The sequence below is a fragment of the Poecilia mexicana genome, unplaced genomic scaffold (assembly GCF_051168715.1).
Source record: "Poecilia mexicana isolate PSO_F unplaced genomic scaffold, ASM5116871v1 scaffold_16, whole genome shotgun sequence".
Classification (NCBI taxonomy): Eukaryota; Metazoa; Chordata; class Actinopteri; order Cyprinodontiformes; family Poeciliidae; genus Poecilia; species Poecilia mexicana.
The window spans coordinates 30091995-30108139 of record NW_028263385.1 but is presented as its reverse complement, the minus strand read 5'-3'; the positions used below and the strand labels follow the sequence as shown (position 1 = coordinate 30108139).

Here is a 16145-nt window from a genome sequence, read left to right as displayed (position 1 = left end):
TAACTTTAATGTTCATTTCACTGCACACAAAGGACAGATTAAATATTTAAGATTGCAAAAAATCTGTTGAATCTTTAACAAAATAGGTTCAGATTAACATGGGTGGTTTCACAGCTACCTAAAGTTAACAATGAAATGTCTTCAAACTTACATGGATGTTCAAATATTGACTATATATTTACTATATACACCATAAAGCTGTGTATTCAAATACGACCAAGGTCAGTCTGTACAGATTGAGGAGACACCATAACATCGACCAACAGAGCAGGTTAACTACTGTAGTTTGAAAGGCGTCTTGGTTCAGTTGACGGCTCAGTTTGAAGCTTCAGGTTTTGGTGTTGAACCTCCTGGAATCTCAGCTGCTGCAGATTGTCTGAAGATGCAGAGAAAAGTACAAATATACAGTAGTCTACAGCTATGTTGATTTTCCTGAACAGCTGATGCACCGACAGACCTGACTGTGACAGAACATTACTGAACCTGAAAATTACTTGAATGATCACAATGTATGTAGAAATTCTTCTTTATGTTGATCAAATGTTTTACATTAAATGTTTTGCTGTGAAGGCTATTTTTGCAGTGGTGCTTTAAATAAATGCATAAAATATTTATTTTCTTAAGTATGTCTTTATTAGCTCTCAATTGTGTCATAATATCAATTGAGAAAGAAATTTACTACTTGTGAAAATCTAAACCATCTGAATACATTTTACCATCTACATTAATCAACTTGAAATGAAGACGAACAGGAACAGCAGGTTTGTCCTGGTTTGCAGATGAGGTATATATTTGCTTAAGGGCCGATGAAATGGGGTCCAGACACAAACAGTTTAATCTGAAGATTCTGGAGGATGTGTGAATAGGTCTGTTACCATGAAAAAAAATTACTGTATGATAAGTTGTTCCAACGTTCTCAACAAACGATAATATAGTTCTTTTGAGACCATTTTTAAGTTATATAATGGTAATGATGAAATAATAATGCTAGAACACATTCTCAAAGGTCATTAAACTTTAAATTCTAATGAACATTTAACACTGGAACTGGAAGACATTTTTAGTATCCAGAATACATAAAACTAATGAATTCTGAGGTCTTTTTAAACAAAATTGCTTTTCAAGTTCCAGTTTTTTGTAGAAAGAGAGAAAAAAAGAGAAACAATAAATCAGGCAATAACTAAAGAAATAACTAAAGACAGAGTTTCTAACTTTTGATGTGATTATTTAATTGTTTTCTGAATAAAGAGCACAATGTTTTTATTTGATATAAATTATTCGGTAACACTTTATTTGAAGGGGGTTGAATAAGACTGTCATGACACTGTCATAAACATGACATAACATCTGTCATGAACATGAATAAGCCTTCATGAATATTTATGACTGTTGTCATAAAGCGTCATTCGGTAAATTATGACACTTTTAATACAAAGTTGACATTATTCAAAATGTCTTTGTTATGACAACTTGACATTAACCAAGAAATCATTACTGATATAAATTTGTTATAAAAGTATTACTGATTGCACTTTTAAAATTAGGTAACTTTATGTTATTAAAGGTAAAGTTTAAACAGTAATGATTTTGTCATGTTAATGAAAGTGTCATGTCAGTCTTATTCAACCCCCTTCAAATAAAGTGTTACCAATTATTCTGATAATTTTTATATTAACATTGATGAACAGACACTTTTACAGTGTTTAATTAAATAACATATTTACATAATTCCATAATTTAATGTACATTTAATGTTTCAAGACAACAAATTATTTTCTTGTATTTATTTTTTATACATTATTGAGAAATGACTTTTTATTTATAAATCAGTCATTATCAAACAATAAACTACACATTTTTCTTACTTTTTTCCTGAGAAAAATATTTATTACAGTACATCAACTCTGCTATTGACAGCAAAGAGTGAAAATAATTCTAACAGAGTAAATTATTTTTATTTCATTATATAAGCTACATTAATACAATAATACTTCAGATTGAGAATTTAAAAAATACACAAAAGTGAAAGAATAAAACATTTATTTATTATACTGGGAACACTGGCCACAGGCTTCAGTCTGCTGGTCACACTGGGAGAACTCAATGACTTCTGAGACGTCCTGGTTCACAGGCTAAAGCCAAGGATAAAAGAGAAATTATCCAAAATGTAATAGAAAAAAAACATACATGTTTCCTTCACATTCATAAAAAGACATTTTCAGCATGTTGGGCTCTGACTCGTAGCATCTTTATAGCTAAATACCGACATGATGAAACTGAGCTGGAAACAGAAGAACAGCAGCTCCAGCTCTGATCCTGACTGATCTTTCCTCACTAAATCCCCTGATCTTCAATGCACTTCTCCTCTAACAGCGGCTTTACATCAGCTCTCATTAGAAAACAGTATGAAAACATTAGCTGCTACGCTAACAATCAGCGGTTACTTCGGCCCAATTTAGCTACATATTTCTCGGTTGTTTAGAAGCGAATTTCTGGCTGCAAAGTAAAGTAATTCTGATCTTTCATCCTTACCTGTAAAATGTATTGCCAATGAATCCAGTTTGTTTCGTAAAACGGTTGAAACAAGTCCTCACAGCACAGGACTTAAGGAGCTCCGATCCTCTGCTGCCACATAGAAGATGGCGGACGGTGTTAAGTACAACTCAGCGCTCCATGAGGCATCTACGTATTGATGTCTATGGGACAGACCACCGGGACGCTCCGTCTTGCTTCTGGGTTTGCCTGGCTATTTTTCCGGCCAGCGAACCATTCCGCCACCCAGTCGTCCTTTTTCAGACCACTTAGTCTCCTGTACCGCTCAAAAATGCACAATATATCTGTACAGTACATAATTTTAGGATATTATAAGGAAGTGCTGAGATATTCCGTTTTCCACCGAACTAACATATTTGCCACTTCGGTACAAGCACAGTGAGAAACGTCAGACGATAAAAACACTAGACTCAGAGCAAAACTCAGATGACCCAGCTTTTACTAGCATGTAAACGCACCATCTACATACAAATCTGGGAGCTCCCGGAAGCGTGAAATGAGTCTCAAAAATACTTACGCACTCATTTCCGGATCTGTGTGTAAATGGAGTTTTGTGTGTGTGTACCAGGCAGTGACGTGCGGTGAGGTTCATTGCTGGTGAGGAACTGACTTATGACTTAGACACCATGCATGTTATTGGACGTACGGAAATTTTGCGCAGGCATACAACACTGGAGGGCAAAAAGACTAACCTTTTACATGTCATCCATAGCTGCGTTAACTCAGTGAAACTTAGAAATGTAGGTATTGATTTCGTGCTATGATCCACAGCAAAGTGATCTGTATTTGTCAAGCTACGCACACTCGTTGCCATAGCAACTGACAACAATGCCACTTCATGTTTTAGGATTTAACACCAAAAAACATTCAAGAATTTATTTTGCACACAGAACAGAACATTTAGTCTGTTGTTGTAGTACGTTTTAGGCTTAATGTTTAATTAATAAATAATTGCTATGGTAGATTAGCTACCGCTTCTACTTAACTGAATTATTTAGACATACAAACTGCCCACAAAACACACATTTCATAAACAAAAACATCTTATTGCTGTCTTACCTTTACGTATCAATGAAATCCATCCATCGCTAATTCTGTACAAAAATATCCGTTCATCCAAAGCCAAGTCTATCACCGGCATGTCTTTTCTACTCCGTTTGAGAATCATCAAACTGTCTCGAAGCAAAACTTTCAGCTCCGGTGTTGGTCTTCCTTTAGTTATTATCTCCTGCTTCAATTGAAAATCCACTTTAGAAAACTGTTTAATTGTAGAAATGTAGTCTTTCATATTGACGTCGGAAGAGAGGAGAAAAAAAATATATCGCTGCACTTTACTTATTTACTGTATGGCTAGCTCCATGGCTTGCTCACTGTGTCTTACTCTGCAGTCCTCCGCACACAAAACACGATAAAAACACAGTTGGTGACAAAAAAACCCCCACTGTACATAATATACATACGCGAAATTATGTTAAATAAGTCCATATATTAAATGTTTTCTAGCCATTTTATTGCCGGCGTACAGACGGGACGAACATGCTTCCATAGAATGGCAGCCAGTGCAGTTCGCGAGAGGTTGATCAATCCCAGGTGAGGCTCAGCTCACTGCTGCCTCACCGGCTTCGCTTCTGAGCATTTGAATGGGAAAATGCAAAAATAATAAGAATTGGTTAAGCAAAGTAAAAAATAGATACTTTATAGTTCAAACCACAAGGTGAAAGTAGCAATATAAATGGTTTTATTATTATATATTATTTTTCCATGATTAGGTGACCTGACCGCACGTCACTGGTACCAGGTGACTTATGTGTACTTTTTCAACATGTATAGGTGTAGGAGAAGGTTTATTTTATTTTTAAGGTTTACAAATCCAGTATTACACACGCAAAAATCTTTTTACGGACGCACAAATCCTTTTACACACGCACAGATATGTTGAGACTATTTTCACTCCATACATAAAACCCTGAGATTGTTGAGAGTTCTGCAGTATCTCTGCTCAGGACCCCAGCACCTGTGGCTACCTGAATATTGTTGGCACCTCTATTTATTGGTTATCCCAAAACCTACAGTGATCTGGAAGAAGACATTTCATCTGTAAAACATGTATGTGAGTGGAACATGGAGACCATCTTAGTGGCTCATCACAGTTTGACATTGAAAACATGTAAGAGTGATCATATTGAGCCTAAACTTTGATTAATTTCACCACTGTCACGGAGGACTATCATTAAAAATGTTCAAAGTCAGATGGAATGCATCATTGATGGAAACTAGACATGTATCTGACTCTGTGTGGAACTACAACCACTCAAAGTGACATGTTACCTGGCTATGACAAACAGCACACAACTGACACCCAAGTAAGCCAGCAGAATATACATCCAGATATCAGGTGAGAGTGGGTTGAGGAAGGAGAAGACCCCAGGGTTGGTCCCGTTGGGCTTGCGGAACAGTATACTTATACCCAGCGTCATGAAGGGCTTGGAGAAGTCAATAACTTTCTCACGCACATATGTGATGGCGAGGGGAGCCACTGCCAGATCAGCTCTCTGTCAACAGCAAAAAGAAACATGAAAAAGGATATGGTTTAAGTTACAGGTACAGAAAGCATTTAGAGGCAATTACATTAAGACATATTTCTTTCACAATTTAAAATGTCTAAAAGCACTTTGCAAGAAATTTAAAACCCTCTTTTTCTTCTTTTTATTCATACTCTCACTGTTTCACTAACATTTTTCTTTTTCTGAAATCCTAAAATGTGTTATTTGTTTTTATGTTTTTCTCTTTATTTAATTTTTTCCCCCATCATATTTTCAAATATGATGAAAGTTGCAGTGTTGGCTGTCAATAAACCTAGCATGGCCTGGAAATTCCTAATTAACAATATTCTCTACATAGGAATGTGGTTTAAAGGTGACATAACATGTAAAATCCACTTTTTTAGCCCTTTAATACATTTTTGTGTACTTTGAGTGTCTAGGAGTGTCTATTGTTGTAGCATTAATATTTTAATAGGCATCTAACATACCTAAACTATGCTCCATATTTTAGGTAGTTATTATGGATGGAGAGAGTGTAAATACACTAATAACACCAATGATACATTAATTTGAATGCGTGGTTCAGCAGGTTTGTCGTCTTCATTCTGAGTCAGACTCTGGCTCCAACGTGTATGGATGCTGGATGGTCCAGATAATAATAATATATAATGCATTTTGGAATTGTGGTGGGATGGTGTTCCACCCTCCCCCACTCTGGGCACCAGGTGCAGCTAGGAGCTCACCGTTGATTGGTGGGCGGGGCAGGTGCCTTTATAGTTGGGCAGGCCGCTGCAAGGTGAGTGTGTTAGGATGGATTGAAGAGGTTCGTCCTCTGAGAAATTTAATTTGTTCTGATTCAAGTTCATCGTTATATTCAATTAAACATAATCAGTCTAATAGTAGGCCAGACCTTTTATTGGAGATTAAGTTAATACTTTATAGAATTCAGGCCATGGGATTAATTGTCATTTTTACATGAGTTCCATCGCATATAGAAATAAAAGGAAATGAGTTGGCAGACAAATATGCAAAACAAGCTTCAAAAAACAGTTGCATTGAGATACTGATTCCTTTTAGTAAAGAGGAAATAAAATCTATTATAAAACAAAAGGTTAAGGGAAGATGGCAGAAGCAGTGGGAAGAAGAAAGAACTGGTAGATGGCTTTATAGTATTCAAAGGAAAGTTGGTGCAATGAGGGGAACAGGAAGAAGTAGAAAAGAAGAAAACATTATATCCAGATTACGTTTTGGTCATACAGGTTTAAACAGTACACTATTTAAAATGGGGAAACATCCATCAGGTAATTGTGATCTTTGTTTTCAAGAAGAGACAGTAGAACATGTTTTATTGTTATGTCCAAAGTACTCTGAGGAGAGAAGGAAATTAGAATATAGACTTCTAAAGAATAAGTTACAGTTAAAAATACCAGATATTTTGGGATATTCCTCTTCCTCTGAATATTTACGTTATTTAATAAAATTTCTTAAGAAAACTAAACTGATAGAAAGGATTTAGGGTTTGTTTTTTTGTTGTTTTTTTTAAGTTGCGTTCTGATCCATACTCCATACCAGTAGGTGGCGGTAATGCACACCATTAAGTTGCTTGCCAACCGCCATTAAAAACAAAACGAAGAAGAAGAAGAAGAAGAAGAAGGTGCGTGTGTCTTTGTTTCTCCCACTGTTGCTACAGTCGACGGCTAAATGTTGGCTTGTGTGTTTGATCGGCTCGTCTGCGATCGTAAGTGTCAGTTTTGCTATCCGTGGCTGGGATCATGGTTGGTTTTTGGGTGCTACACTTATCGTGCGTTTCTGCAGTGTTGCTCTGATGGCGTTGCCGGCTGCAGCTGGGGGTTGTTGTGGCGTGCGGCTTCCATCTGGTCCTCACCTGCTGACCCACTTCCTCCCGGGTTAGGCTGCGTTTCCACCCCTGGGTAAGTTACCTGCTTTTGATTTATTTTATCTGGATCCACCTTTAATGGGTTTTCTGTTTCAGGCATCTGATTGTGTTTGGAGCTGCAGCGCTTTGGACGCTCTGCTGTCTTGTCTTCCCATTGTTTGTTTGAACCGCTCTCAATTAAACCTATGGACTCTTTGCACCTCAGCTTCCAAAGCGGCTCGATTGTTTCCGATCTATTGAAAATGGCCTTTTACAATAGGTGCTTTCAGGGCTTGGCCAAGGTTTGTACATCGATCCGAAGCCCCAACAAGTCAGCTGGAGAAAGGTTTTAAGATGTATACATTTAGTGATACGAAGGACCGCAGTGAAGTTAGTTTCAAGTTGGATATTCGATATTCGAGCTCCGCGGAGTGAGCGGCGTTTACCTCAAGGTTGATCCGATTTATGAACGCTAATGTCGGCCAGCGGTTCTCCACCGCTCCCGGCCCGAGCTCCGCGGAGTAACCGACGTTTAGCTGAAAGTTGATCCGATTTCGGAACGCTACTCTCGGCCAGCGGTTCTCTATCGCTCCCGGCCGCAGCGCCCGAAGGTTCACTTAGGGACTATCAACAAATTACTGAACCTAACATTCCTGTCAAAGAAATATAATGTTTTCTTCAATAGCTTCCAGGTCATTTGACCTAATGACTCAAAATCACTTTGAAATAATTATACTAGTCTCTTTAGATGAGGCACAGACATTTGATTTCCATTTTAAATCATTTTCCATTTTTTATTAATTTTTTTTCATCAAAATTGAGGGTTTTTCTTCAATAGCTTCCAGGTCATGTGACCTAATGACTCAAAATCACTTTGAAATAATTATAATAGTCCCTATAGATGAGGCACAGACATTTGATTTCCATTTTTAGCCATTTTCCATTTTTTAGGAATTTTTTTCATCAAAATTGAGGGTTTTTCTTCAATAGCTTCCAGGTCATGTGACCTAATGACTCAAAATCACTTTGAAATAATTATACTAGTCCCTTTAATTGAGGCACAGACATTTGATTTCCATTTTAAATCATTTTCCATTTTTTATGAATTTTTTTCGTCAAAATTGACGAATTTTATACTGGTGTTATGTGATCTATGTTCCTGGTTTTAGTGAGAACCCGAGCAGGAGTTCTCACTAAACTTTCACCCAATTGCTCTAAATCAGTGTGAAATTGTTTTAGTAGACTGGAGCAATGAGGTACGCTCATTTTTAATTCATTTTGACCCATTTTATTATTTTTTAGGCAATTTTATATTTAAAATATATATTTCCTATTTTCTGTTCACCTCCATAGGCTGCCACCTTATCATGATGAAAGTGTTTGAGTGTTGAAGTGACTCTAGGAGTTATGCTGTCAGGGGCTTCATACCCCTTGTAGGGTCACCCAATGCTAGAGGTGATGAACCAGACAAAGAGCAGCCCAAAGACCCTTTATAAAGAGCACAATCAATGGATACAGTGTCCCCTCACCTGGACGCAGGTCACCCGGGCTCCACCCTGGAGCCGGGCCTGGAGTTGGTGCTCCGTGGCAGCATCTGGTGCTAAAACACATGGAGTCTGGCCAGGCTCAGCCCACAGTGGATTCACCTTCCCATGGGCTCACCAACTGTGGGCCAGAAGGGCTGGGTGCAATGTGGGATGTTAGAAGGCCGAGGGAGGGGACCTTGGCCATCTGACCCTGGGTGGTAGACTTTTCATGGGCATCACCTCTCTGGTGGGAGCCTGAGCTGGTGTGTGAGGTTGAGAGGTTCTGACTAGAAATAGTCTCATCTCATCGCATGACCCGAGATGAGAGCCATGCGCTAATTAATGGAACATTAATTAACAATCTGATATGTAGTGAGAAAATGTAATGTTTCAGTTGTTGGCTGTGTTTCTATGACTTTGTATTTTTGTGTTTTTATGGTGTAAAGCTCTTTGAAATGCCTTGTTGTTGAAATGTGATATATAAATAAAATTTGATTAGATTTTTGGATTTGGGTGTTTTCTGTCTGAGGCCACGTTCTGCACAACCGGGGTTCTGAAGGGATCCATTTTGGTGGCCTTGGGATCACACCTCTGCTTTTGGCAGATGATGTGGCCCTACTGGCTTCATCAGGTCATGATCTACAGCTTTACTGGAGCAGGATGCAGATGAGGAGGATCAGTACCTCCAGATCCAAGGCCATGGTCATGGAAAAGGGTAGAGCGCCTTATTTGGGTCAGGGAAGATTGTCCTGACCCAAGTGGAGGCGTTTAAACATCTTAGGATCTTGTTCACTGTTGGAGTTCATTCATTTCTGTCTCTGTTCTCCACCCATGTCCATTAACCAGTTTCAGGACCCGACCAGAACCACTCATCGTAAATGACCTTGAGAAATAATGAGATTTGGTTATATATAAAAACAAACTTTAATGCTAAAAGATGATCCAGTTCCACAAGCCATACTTATCATCCAAATTGAACTTCATGCTTCATATGTTATAATCACCGTCCAGCGTTGTGCCAAGTGAGGCAAAGATTGTAGCAAGTTTAGCTTTTTATTCATCTCTGCAATGTGGACCCTCCCCAAACGGTACTCTAATCAGTTTCAGTCTGTTTACATGTTAGCAGTCACTTATAAACATGGTTATGTATGCTGCAGCGTGTTAAGAGGGTAAAAGAGATGGAGGAAAATACAGAATCCATAACATCAAGAATGAGGGCAAAATGGACAGGAGATCAATAGAAGGATTGGTGCAGTAAAGTGGTCGCTATGCCGATCTGTCGTGGTGAAGAGAGCTGGATCGAAAAGCAAAGGTCTCGATTTGCCAGTCGATCTATGTCCCTACCTTCATCTATGGCATAGGCTTAAAGGTATTGACTGAAAGAACAAAATCACAAACTAACGGCCAAAATTAGTTTTTTCCATAAGGTGTCTGGGCTCTCCCTTAGTGATAGGATGAGAAGCTCAGTCATCCAGGAGGGACTGAGAGTAGAGCTGCTGATTTTTCACTTCGAGAGGAGCCAGCTTGAGGTGGGTCAGGCATCAGATTAGGATGCTTCCTTGACACCTCCCTAGTGAGGTCTTTTGGGCACGTCCCACCAGGAGGAGGCCCCGGGGAGACCCAGGATTCCCCTGGAGGAGCTGGAACAAGTGGCTGGGGAGACGGAAGTCTGGGCCTCTGCTGACCCCGCAACCTGACTGCAGACAAGGGGAAGATGATTGATTGATTTTTCTTCAATAGCTTATGGGTCATAAGACCCATAAGTTAATTGGGTCTTATTAACTCAAAATCAATGTGAAATTATTCTACTAGACAGGATAGGTGGTGCAAACTCATTTTTATTCCATTTAGCCCTTTTTATTCCTTTTCAGTCGGTCACATGAAATTTAAGATATTAAACACCAATCATATTTTTTAATTTGTAAATTTAAATGATGTAAAAAAATGGATAAAGATCTAAAATGGGGAAAAATGAGGGTGCCTCATCTCTAATGATTAGTACAACGATTTCAAAGTGGTTTTGAATCAATAGAACACATGTCTTGAAAGCTATTGCAAAAACATACTAAATTTTGACAAATGAAATTGCTAAAACATAAAAAAAATGTTAAAATAGGAAACAAATGACTGTGCCTCATCTATACAGGATAAAAGAACAATTTCAAACTGGTTCTGGGTCAATAGGTCACAATACCTGGAAGCTATTGAATTAAAATACTAAATATTGACAAAACAAATTGCTAAAAAAATTTAAAAAAGTTAAAATGGAAAACAAATGTCTGTGCCTCATCTATAGGGACTATTATAATTATTTCAAAGTGATTTTGAGTCAATAGGTCACATGACCTGGAAGCTATTGAAGAAAAACCCTCAATTTTGATGAAAAAAATTAATTAAAAATGGAAAATGATTTAAAATGGAAAACAAATGTCTGTGCCTCATCTATAGGGACGATTATAATTATTTCAAAGTGATTTTGAGTCATTAGGTCACATGACCTGGAAGCTATTGAATAAAAACCCTCAATTTTGATGAAAAAAATTAATTAAAAATGGAAAATTATTTAAAATGGAAATCAAATGTCTGTGCCTCAATTAAAGGGACTAGTATAATTATTTCAAAGTGATTTTGTGTCATTAGGTCACATGACCTGGAAGCTATTGAAGAAAAACCCTCAATTTTGATGAAAAAAATTAATTAAAAATGGAAAATGATTTAAAATGGAAATCAAATGACTGTGCCTCATCTAAAGAGACTAGTATAATTATTTCAAAGTGATTTTGAGTCATTAGGTCACATGACCTGGAAGCTATTGAAGAAAAACCCTCAATTTTGATGAAAAAAATTCATAAAAAATGGAAAATGATTTAAAATGGAAATCAAATGACTGTGCCTCATCTAAAGAGACTAGTAGAATTATTTCAAAGTGATTTTGAGTCATTAGGTCACATGACCTGGAAGCTATTGAAGAAAAACCCTCAATTTTGATGAAAAAAATTAATTAAAAATGGAAAATGATTTAAAATGGAAATCAAATGTCTGTGCCTCAATTAAAGGGACTAGTATAATTATTTCAAAGTGATTTTGAGTCATTAGGTCACATGACCTGGAAGCTATTGAAGAAAAACCCTCAATTTTGATGAAAAAAATTAATTAAAAATGGAAAATGATTTAAAATGGAAAACAAATGTCTGTGCCTCATCTATAGGGACTATTATAATTATTTCAAAGTGATTTTGAGTCATTAGGTCACATGACCTGGAAGCTATTGAATAAAAACCCTCAATTTTGATGAAAAAAATTAATTAAAAATGGAAAATTATTTAAAATGGAAATCAAATGTCTGTGCCTCAATTAAAGGGACTAGTATAATTATTTCAAAGTGATTTTGAGTCATTAGGTCACATGACCTGGAAGCTATTGAAGAAAAACCCTCAATTTTGATGAAAAAAATTCATAAAAAATGGAAAATGATTTAAAATGGAAATCAAATGACTGTGCCTCATCTAAAGAGACTAGTATAATTATTTCAAAGTGATTTTGAGTCATTAGGTCACATGACCTGGAAGCTATTGAAGAAAAACACTCAATTTTGATGAAAAAAATTCATTAAAAATGGAAAATGATTTAAAATGGAAAACAAATGTCTGTGCCTCATCTATAGGGACTATTATAATTATTTCAAAGTGATTTTGAGTCATTAGGTCACATGACCTGGAAGCTATTGAATAAAAACCCTCAATTTTGATGAAAAAAATTAATTAAAAATGGAAAATTATTTAAAATGGAAATCAAATGTCTGTGCCTCAATTAAAGGGACTAGTATAATTATTTCAAAGTGATTTTGAGTCATTAGGTCACATGACCTGGAAGCTATTGAAGAAAACATTATATTTCTTTGACAGGAATGTTAGGTTCAGTAATTTGTTGATAGTCCCTAAGTGAACCTTCGGGCGCTGCGGCCGGGAGCGATAGAGAACCGCTGGCCGAGAGTAGCGTTCCGAAATCGGATCAACCTTGAGGTAAACGCCGCTCACTCCGCGGAGCTCGAATATCGAATATCCAACTTGAAACTAACTTCACTGCGGTATACGAAGGTGAGTTTTACTTAAACTTTGTGGCTAACATTAACCTTAGCTTATGCTAGTAGGCAATATTCTCGGATATTGATCTTGTAAAAATGTGCTATTTAAGTATCTAAACATTCTAATGGACAATGTTTTTACCTAATTTTCAAGTATACTGTGTGTTTATTGTCGTTAGTGTCAGACTAAAGGGGTTCGGTTACGGTTCGGGCTTTTTACTTCCGAAGCACGATGAAGCACAACAAGCCTGTAGCTTAACAGTAGCGCAGCTCTGGTGTCAGAGATCTGGTTCAGCTGTTCAGGTTAAAAGTTGCTGCTTTTAGAAAAATATGACCGTGTTGCTTCATGTCTCCGTGTTATTTCGTTTTATTACCTTTGCATGTTTCTTGTGAAGAGCTCAGATAGGACGGTGTTTACAGCAGTGTGTAAAGGCGGATCAGTTGCTCGGCTGTCTGGCTCTGGTCTGCTCTCTTGTTCCCATAAACTCTTTCAGGCTGAATACAGAAGTGACTCCATGGAAATAACTCAGGGAGGCTCCTTTATTTATCATCCGTATCCCTGGTATTTTTAGGCTGATCCGGAGTGAAGGCTGCAAACTTTGTGTTGTGCAGCGTTAGCTTTAACTGGTAGTGGTAAATATTTACAAGCCACCTACTTCTTAATTCAGGATCGCTTGGAAATTAATGAAAACTTAAAAGCTCATTATGTTAGGAAGACAACAACGTTCATAGTATTGCGTTTTTTGCATCTGAAATACGACTTAGTCTTTTCTACCAGTCATGGTAACTCAAAGCGGAAACAAGTGAGCCGCATTAGCTCCTGGAGATGTGACGTCAACGCCGTAGGTGCAAAGAGCCCATAGACCCTTTTCACAGTGACGTCAGACAATGGCCGCCATAACTCAAACCTGGGTATCTTTACTTCCGGTGTGATTTTGCCTTGGGAACCAAGCTGAAAAATTCCCGCATTCTCATAATCTTAAGGATATAATAAAAGGTAAGTTTAATAATAACAGCATTTAAGTGTTAGAGAGCTGTTATTAATTATTGTAAAATCACCATTCTCTAACTGTGTATAAAATAAACAGCCTCCGATCGGAGAGTAAACCACCTAGCAGCAGCTTTAGCCACATTTAGGAAAAAATATACTCTCTGTCAGCGCTGTAACGTTTAGAGGTTCACTTTCTGTATTTTCTAAAACAGTGTTTACGTGTTAGATAACCGTTATTAGTCATTGTCAATTTACCATTCTCCAACCAGCCTCCGATCATGAGTAAACCAGCTAGCAGCAGCTTTAGCCACAGTTAGGAAACATATACACCGCCGCCTGTCAGTGATGTAACGTTTAGAGGTTCATTTTCTGTATTAATGGAAAATAAAGCACATAAAAATAACTTTAATCTGATTACCGGATTTGAAATACGAGCTCGTTAGATTATTCGTTACCGGAAAAAGTGGTCCGATTAGAGGAAGGCATTACAAAGCAGCGGTGGCACCGGACATCTCTGCTTATAACAAACAAACCCCTATTTTATGGGATGAGTGGCAACTCCAGTCTATAATTTAAGAATCTGATCAAGATTAGAGCCTAAAACGTTATAGTTCAAAAACAGTAAAAAGTTCTGGTTAAGGAACAGTTATGTCATGTAGTTAGCTAGCTAACAAAATTCACTAATGCTAACGGTTACGCAAAGCAAAAATACCTACCTTCATAGTCAAACAGGTATTGTTCGGTGAAGAATTTCTAGCTTTTCTCTAATTTAGATTTTGTTGTCAGAGAAAATTGGTTTGCAAATCGTGATCTATCTTCAAATCTTATTTTAGGCAAATGTTTTAGAGACTGTGTAAACTCCATGTCCGGTGTTCTGTCTGATCAACATATGCTGTCAGATATATATATATATATATATATATATATATATATATATATATATATATATATATATATATATATATATATAAATAAATCTCTCTTTCTATATATATGTCTCTATATAGATATATATAGATACATATGTGTCCATTTTACATATATATATATATATATATATATATGAAATAGACAACTTTATCGTTACTTACTATGTACACCGGCACTAAGGATACACAGCTTCGAGCCAAAACGGAGGTTGTGTGACGTCATGTGAAAAGGGTCTATTGCTGGTTGGACAGGCTGTGTGGGCGGGGCATTACTCCTCTGGCCCCATCGAAGGGCATTTGGAACTGGATGACGATGTGTTCCGTTCTTTGAAGTGTTTCCTTTTTACAGATTGTATTTGTTGTTGTGTTGAAGTTTTCTTTTTGTTTTTACTAATTTCTTTTGCATTGCATGTTTTATTTCTTTTGGAATAATTGAACTTTTCCATCCTTTATGTGTTCCCTTTTGTTCCAGGGACCAAGTAGTGGGCCTGAAGCCTCGTTTTTACAAAAAGATGTTTTAAGGAAATTGTTTAATAAAATATTGTGCACTGCTCAGTCTGTGTTTGGGTGCATCTTGTAATTTTTAAAAAGATCCCCACCTGCTGGTCACAGAATAAATGGGTTTTTTGTCAGCAGGTAATTGTATTTCTGCTCTCAAACTACAAAAATGGCCGAACGGGGTGGAGTGGAACACTCTGCAGCCTGGAGGGGTTGGTGTGTGAAATGTCTCATTCACAAAAAAACACAGCAAAGTGAGATAATCTAAAACGCCTCAGAACAAAGGAAATCGAGGGGTATGTGGAAATGCAATAACCAGGAATTCAGACCAAAGCATTGCAGTTGTGCTTTATTATTTAAATCTTTTTATTTGTTTTAGATATGCAAGAACAATGAAACAAAACCAAAATGACAACAGGTGCTGACATCAGATATTTAGTAAGAAGGCAGGAGGGGGAAAAAGGAGGAAGGAAAGGTGGGAGGGCTATATACTTAGGAGGACTCTGTCTCAAAATACAAAAGAAATGGCTGCCAAGTGATGTATTGGTGATTGGAGTCATTGACTGTATGCTTCAGATGGAACATAACATCTTCCATCCACTGTTTATGAGACGGAGGAGTGGCTCTCTTCCAATTGAATATTAGGCGTCTTGCAAGTAATGTAACAAATGCTATGGCATTGGCCTGCTGTGTTGGTGTAGTCGGAGGGACAACCTCAAATAGAGCAGTTAGAGCAATTCGATCAATATTCCTCTTGCATATAAATGTAATCGTCCTAAAGATTGACTCCCAAAAGGGGAGGAGCCTGGGGCAAAGCCTGAACATATGACTGAGATCAGCAGGGATGTGCCCACACCTAACACAAGGTGAGTCTACGCCACAATACATTCTAGATAATTTATTAGGGGACAAGTATAATCTATGCAGCACCTTAAACTGGAGCAGGTTATGTCTAATGCAAATTGAAGAGTGGATTCTTGAGAGTGCAGCCTGCCAGGCAGTATCAGTAAATAGTTCCCCTAGCTCTTCTTCCCATGATTCTTTCAGATGTCTAAGTGATGGGGATGCAGCGTTCTGAATTTTGCAATATATAGCTGATACTAACCCCCTATCAGTCGGATTCATATCCAAACATTCATCAATCC

General features: G+C 37.4%; 1 long non-coding RNA gene across 3 annotated transcripts; it reads left to right on the top strand.

Annotated features, from left to right (window-relative positions):
• Positions 1-5894: 5894 nt before the first annotated feature.
• LOC106913756 (uncharacterized) lies at positions 5895-15057 on the top strand. 3 transcript variants are annotated; one of them, XR_015765686.1, is made up of 3 exons: positions 5895-6834; positions 6912-7027; positions 14975-15057. It is a non-coding gene; the product is annotated as an uncharacterized LOC106913756 (long non-coding RNA). The 3 variants fall into 3 exon arrangements; XR_015765685.1 differs by lacking the exon at positions 14975-15057 and adding an exon at positions 8326-11929 and having other exon boundaries at positions 5896-6834; XR_015765684.1 differs by lacking the exon at positions 14975-15057 and adding an exon at positions 7090-11929 and having other exon boundaries at positions 5896-6834.
• The last annotated feature ends 1088 nt before the right edge of the window (positions 15058-16145 follow it).